Here is a 6,501-nt window from a genome sequence, read left to right as displayed (position 1 = left end):
TTTGCTACTGAGCTCTCAGCCCTCAGACATGGTTTAGCAGCAGTCTTGTTTTTTTAAGCTTCTTGCCACAACATTTGTGTGATACTAATATTTGGGTTCTTTGCCCAGTTAAGTGGATAACAAGCATAACTGGTGACAAGGCAGCCATAAAGGTGCCTGTAAAGCTGTTAGTGTAACAGCTGTGCTGCACTTAACAAAAGATTAAACTACTGTACTTGTGGCAGGTGAGGAAAGGGATTTAACTGCTTTCATAATGTGAAAGTTGCTTGTTGTTAGTAGCTACCGGTGTGGTGCTCTGCTCCTGTTCGATGATAACAGTCGGCTGCGTGCGTGTTCCCTCTGTGTGCTGCCCCGTCTCTGCGCAGATAGCCGACACAGCAAACCCGAGAGAACCCCCCAAAGACCACAGACTCTAGTAAGGTACGAAGGAAGCTGAGCCAGGTTTATTGTCAAATGAAGCACAGTAATAGTTTCCCCTTAGACTCTACAAGGCATACTACGAATTTGTGCCCCCTGGCAATGGACTGGCTCAGTCAGTGGCGGGACTTTCCACTGCCCCCTAGGCCAGACACAAATGCGCATTCCGGGACCTCCTTTTATACAGTTACAGGACAGATTACTCATCCCTACTGACATATTGAAGTACAGCCCCATGGCTCATTAGGCTGCTGTCTCCTCCTTTGATCATGTTGTTTCAAACAGATAGATTTATCCATCATGCAGTCCTTTTGACCCTGTCTTTAATATGCACCTGCCTGTTCCTTGTTATGTCTGTGGAGTGTCCTGATGTCATCTTGGCACATGTTCCTCTTATTAGCACTTATGTGTGGATGCACCTGCTTCTAACAACCCTCTTCTTGCCAACTTCTGTGAGCGGGGCCTGTCTCTGGCTCACAGCCTAGCTTTTGCTTAGCAATGCCTGGAAGTACTTTGGTTCAGGCTTCAGACTGGGCCTCTGACACAAGAGTTTATGTTTCAGGGTCTCATCTTACTACATTGCTTAAGATAGATAAAAGCCACAAGAAAAGCTATTAGTCACTGAGAACAGATGCAGATTGGAAAGATGCTTCAATAAAATGTATTCAGTGAATATGGTGTTTTTTAATATGGGCTTAATCCTGATCCCATTGATACAGGATGAAGTGTCACAAAGGTAATTTAACATTTTAAAAAGGTAGTGGAGGAGCTAATATAGAAGAGCAATGTACAAAACTTAGTTTTGGTTTAGCCTTAGAATTTGCAACATAGGCCAGTAGGCCTGAGAGCAATATGGAGGTTACACAAACCCAGAGGAAGAGAATGCTTGAAGACTTGCCTCTCTACAGGCATTAATTTCATTAAAAATTGTCAGCCCTCCTAGCTGGCCACAGCGTAGTGCTGCTGGTAACACAGGGTAAAAAAATTTAGCCCAGGATGGAGGGTTAGGTGAACACCCAACTTCCATTTCAACAATGTAATATCCTAAGTCTTTGCTTTAGGGAGTAGCTGATGAGAACCCCTTTGGCATGTGTTCTTGGTCTGCATTACAAGGCAGAAGAGAGTTCATACTTCAGTGCCTAACCCCTCAACCCTGTCACTTCAAATAAAATAAAAGAAACAAACTTGTGCCTTTTGCTCTGTCACCTTCAGGAAGAGCCATTACAGCCTATACGACATATCTACATGAACTTGGAATGTAAAATCTTCTTATATTAGGCATGCACAAAAGGGTAGAGTTACATTTGCTCTGAATTTCTTGGTGTTTGAAATCCCAAACAATGTTGTATTAATATATTCTTTTGCACTGAATATAAATTAATGAGAGTGGGCCTATTTGAAGGGGGGGTGTATTTTTCCCAGGAATTTAAACTGAAAATTAATTAAACCTGCATTTACAAAATAGACTATAAATTAATTATCTCTGAAAAATGTGGGGGGGCGGACAACTGAGGACATGCCAGGATTTGCTTCTAAAGAGAGACCTTGAATATATTTAAAATTCAACTCTTGTAAAGTCCATTTCTGGAGCCAAGTACAATCTGCACTCTTTCTGGATAAAGAGTATTTAACACAGCACCTCAAGGGAAACTAAGTTGATTAAAATTCCGTGAGTATTTTGGTTAATACAGCACTCTCATTCACTACCTAAGCAAAGACAAACCATACTCATTTGGGTTATTTCTGTACTTATTTTTTCTGCTGCTTTGTTATGTTTCAGGTGAAACAATGTAAACTGAAAGTTAGTAATATTTCCATAACTAATTGAGGGTGGCTTCTAAAAGAAGATGCATGGAATGTTTTAAAAACAAACAAACCCACAAACCACTTTTTTGGCTTAGTCTGAAGTTCAGGATCTTTGAACATGCAGGTTCCTTTCACCCTTTTTCTACAATGTACAGTAGCTCACTATATAATTTTAATCAGATAATCCATCAAGGAAGACTCAATTTTATGACAAGTGAAAGAATGTGCAAGTTTTCATTGCAAAGGACGTTTGATTAAGGCAGCACACAGAAGGGTTAGCACAGATTGTTTTACATTCAGGGTTGGAGTGCTTGTTTTGTTCTGTTTTAGAACATTTAAACCAGAATTGGCTTTGAATATCCATGAAATTTACAGATTTCTCAAATCAAGATTCCTTCCTGTAACAGGTTGGCACTCACATCTGGTGAGCACCCTCTTAGCAGAGTGTGTATGCCTGCACTTTCTCTCCCTGTAGCCCTCCTCGGGCTTAGGTCCTTAAGTAGTCCTGCAGTCTGTCAATGGTCTCAGCCCTGGTATCAAGCTCTACTCCAGGGTTTCCCCCCTGGAGGCAGTGTCCTCACTATCTGGACCTTTATGGCCCCAGCTCCTCAACTGGGCCACTAAAAGAAATCAGTTCTCCTTCTGGGGTGCATCAAGGTCCAGGCCACTTCCCCAGTGGCTAACATGGAGAAGGGGAGGGGAACCCAGACCTATCTACTACTCCAGGTCCCAGACCAGGGACCTTGTAGATAGCAGCCATCTGCCAAATCCCTTTAACTAAACTGCATCACTTCTACACTTCCTTGGGCCATTTCCCCATAGCCTCAACACATTCTTCACCCTTATCTCAGGGCTGTGTTCTGGTTGAGTCCCAGCAGTCAGCGTGGAGATCCTTCTCATGATGATGATGATGATGATGCCGCCGCCGCCACAGTCTCTGCCAGCACTGCTCTGTCCAAGGTCCTGTAGCTCCCTCAGCCAGCAAGGCACACTCCAGCAAGGAACTGAGTGACTTTGGTCATGCAGCTCCTTTTATGTGAACCTGCTGGCTCTAGCTTGGCTATTCCCTCTGACCTCCCTCATTGGCTGCTTCCCCACAACCACTCTAGGCTGCTTGGAGGACTTCTCTTCTGCTCCTCTCTGGGACAGGGTGTGGCAGGACTGCAGGGCCTTCTAGAAGGCCTCAAAGGGTCTGGTATATGCCATCACACCTCCCCGAATTGATCTGAATATATTTGTAAAATTGAAAAAGATATTTGTTTATTTTTGTTCTTACTACAGGGAGTGACCCAGCACACTGTCTTAGGTTTTCTTTCACTATCCTGACCAAGGGGATTGCTTTCACTGTCTTAATATGTTAAACCGATTAATGTTCCTTAAGATAGCATAAGTGGGATTATAGAGCTTTCATCTATACCTGGGACATTATTCTTTCCCTTTGCAATTCCTTTCTCCATCTCTGACATTGGCTTTGGGTGATGGTAGAATTAAAGGTCTGACTGTTATTTATACAGCACTTAAAATGTACTAAGAGCATTACAAAGTAAATAGCACAGGCTTTTGCCCTCAGAAGTCTAAGAGCTTGACTGTGCATGTTCACTACTGTGCACTACTAACTGACCTTTGATATCCATAGGAGTACTCACATGAGTGAAGTTACTCTTCTGTGTGTTAGTACTGTGTTAGTGGGATTGGGCCATGTGACACAATGAATGCATAACACACAGCGGAAGTGTCAGGGAGGACAAGAATTACAGTGATAAGATCAATTACTTAGTTTTGGTGTGTGCATCTCTTAGTTCCAATACATGTATTAATTATTTATTTAATGTTAACTCGCTTTGAGCTATGTGGAAGAAGAGGGCTTTTAGGAGGCTTTTGAAATGAGGAGAAGGTGCTGGCTAGCTGAACAGGGAACAAATGGCCCTGGTGTCACTCCACAGGCAAATGTTGTTTGCTTAGCCGTATAGATTTGATTCCTAGTTTAGTTGTGCACCTAATTATTTAACTATCCCAAAATCTATTTAGTGACCAAATAGGACGGTGGTATCCATCCAGCATTAGCAATAAAGGAAAGAGAATTAGGGAGGAATTTGAACGCATTCACAGAAATAGGAGGTGTGCCTCTTATACATGGCAAGAGATACCAGTAAACAATGGCCAAATCATTGTCCTCTGTCAAAACACTTTGAATACCTTTAAACTCTCCTCTGCCATGATGACTACCAAAAAAAAAAAAAAAGGAAAAAAGAAAAACTTAATAGTAGTTAGGCAGCTGGTATTCTTTGACCACTACTTATCAGGCTGCCTAGTATTGTCTCATTGTTTCCTTGTACTCCCTGTTTGTTCTATTCACCTGTTGTGCATACTGAACTTAGATTGTGAGCTGCTTTTTGTTATGGTTTGTACAATGCCTAGTACAGTGGGGCCCTGAACCATAACTGTGGCACTTAAGCACTAGACCAATACAAATAGTAAGTGTGCTGGAAAGAATTCCCAAGCCTTTTATCATCAAATTCATATCCTCCTCAAATTAGATTGGAACACTAAAACCAGAGTGAACTGTATTGTCTCTTTTCCTTCAGGTACTCAGATAGGCCTAGGCCCGCAAAATCCCACTCACATAGGAGTGCATAAGCTGTCTGCCAGCTCTGGCCACAGAAATACCCCATAGGGACAGCTTAAAGTCTGCTTTGTTCCACCAGAGTTTCTAACTCTCTTCCTGGGTCACCTTGATGTCTGCTTTATGGAACTGGCACAGAGTCATCCATTTTGACACAGTTTCTGCACTGAACAGGGAGACGGAAGAGATGTTTGGAAATTGGGTTGCGTGAAAAGGAGCATCAGGAATGTTCTGCACACATTGGAATCTCGACAGTTGAAACTTGGGGCTGTGAGGGGGCATCATGCCACACCCCCACTTCTTCCACAGAGAGAGTGCTCTGAGGCCTTCTTGCCTGTGAACACTGCCATCTAGTTTATTCACAGTGTTTTAATCCCTCCACTGATGCACATTAGTATTTCCACACCTTTATACTGTATCTGAGTTTTCTAACCCCTTCACCAAAAGGAGAAGTGAGGTGTCTCTACTCAGCTTTTATACAGCTGTAAATAGGCTGATTGGCTTATTGACTCATTAACCCCCATCTGTCCAGGTAATTGGGTACACCTGTCCAATTAGGCCTTCTCCAGTGGAACCTAATCAGTATTAATAATGGCTAGAGTGCTAGCCCTTGACACTGTCACAGAGGCAATAAAATACAATGTAACCATGAATGAGGTTTTCATTAGAGTTGAACTTGAAGCATGGGTAGGAAAGTTCAGGGTAAATGATCTTCCTATTATTACAGACAGTGGAGACAAACAGGAAGTGTGAATTAAAATGGGAAATATAAGGATGGAGTCATGCGTGGGTATACTCCTTTACCCAAATGAATATGTTTTAGACACATAACTGAAATAAACTGATACAAAGCCACAGATTTGTTTAGCAATGAATCAGAGATGCGTCTTTAATGACTCCTGATACAAGTCATCAAGTGACAATTGAACCTAGGACCTTTAGTAGCAGAGAACAGAGCTCTACCACTTGAGGTAATAAAATAATTGTATCAGCTATTAGGAGAAGTACACTCTTATCTTCTGTCCAACCAAGTGGGAGAGAAAACACGCTTAGCCAGTGTTTTATGACTGGATAGCTATAGCAGCAGTGTCACAGGGGTGCTCACCTCCTGGCAGTTGAGTGTGGTATTGCAATCTTTTTCCATTCCTGGCACACACACACCAGGTTGCCAGTCTCACCAGATAGGTCTTCAGTGGCTCAGCCCTCCAGCCAAGTCAGACAGTCAAAAATGAACCCCTTCTGGGGTAGTAAAGAGTTCACCAGACTGTCTGCCCTCACCAGGGTCACCAGCCCCATCATCCAGCCCTTTGCTTGGGCTTCTAAAGGAGCCTTCTCCTCTTCTCAGGGCTTAGGCCAGTTTACTAGCAGCCCATGGGGGAACCCAGGCCCACCCACTACTCTGGGTTCCAATCCAGGGACCACATAAACAGCAGTCACATACAGCTCCCTTCCATTAGTTGCTGCTGTGTTCCCTGGGCCTCTTCTCACCTGATCCCTTTGCCTGTTACCTTATATAAGTGGGGGAATGGTCCCGCTACTGTGGGGAACGTTCCTGGCTTATAAATTACCCCAGTGAAATGGGTTAGCGAAAGGATCTGAGTCCTCGCTCCCACTTCCTTTACCCAGAGGCGTGCCTGACCTCAAGGGCTCCCCTT

At 43.3% G+C, this 6,501-nt stretch overlaps 1 long non-coding RNA gene across 1 annotated transcript; it reads left to right on the top strand.

Moving 5' to 3' along the window:
• The first annotated feature begins 297 nt into the window (after positions 1–297).
• LOC120393812 lies at positions 298–5,278 on the top strand. The gene is made up of 2 exons (XR_005592131.1): positions 298–420; positions 3,075–5,278. It is a non-coding gene; the product is annotated as an uncharacterized LOC120393812 (long non-coding RNA).
• Positions 5,279–6,501: the final 1,223 nt, after the last annotated feature.

The sequence above is a fragment of the Mauremys reevesii genome, linkage group 1 (assembly GCF_016161935.1).
Source record: "Mauremys reevesii isolate NIE-2019 linkage group 1, ASM1616193v1, whole genome shotgun sequence".
NCBI lineage: Eukaryota > Metazoa > Chordata > Testudines > Geoemydidae > Mauremys > Mauremys reevesii.
This window is presented reverse-complemented; position numbering and strand designations above follow the sequence as displayed.